Source organism: Chrysochloris asiatica, unplaced genomic scaffold, assembly GCF_000296735.1.
Source record: "Chrysochloris asiatica unplaced genomic scaffold, ChrAsi1.0 scaffold00011, whole genome shotgun sequence".
Taxonomy (NCBI): Eukaryota; Metazoa; Chordata; class Mammalia; order Afrosoricida; family Chrysochloridae; genus Chrysochloris; species Chrysochloris asiatica.
The window spans coordinates 33,408,248-33,408,714 of NW_006408529.1; positions in this window are offsets into that span (position 1 = coordinate 33,408,248).

Here is a 467-nt window from a genome sequence, read left to right on the forward strand (position 1 = left end):
AAACATGCAGAGGAAAAGGGTTATAACATTAACATTTTCACACATCAGATTTTTTCCCATTTAAACCTCAGAGTTGTATATAAATGGAAAATCTTTGAGAGCACTAAAGCACAGTTCATGGATACTGAACTCATTTTAAATTTCTAATTTTCAGAACATTAATTTTCAAATAAATAATAACCTCTCCACCACCTTCAATAAATTCTCTGAGCAGAAATAGTAAAACTGGGTGGAGTAATAAAACTTTTAGGGTTTTTCAGATTCATCCAGGCAAACTGTCCGACCTTCCTGGACAGTGGTTCCAGACTGTGTCCCTCTGTTACGTAACTCAGGTATTCACATACCATTTCATTATGTTTATCATATTTTTAATCTTTTTCTCCACCTGCACTATTACTCGATATTTTTGTTTCCAAGTCTTTCTTTATAAAATGCATTTAAAAAATTTTTTCATCCACCCAAGAATC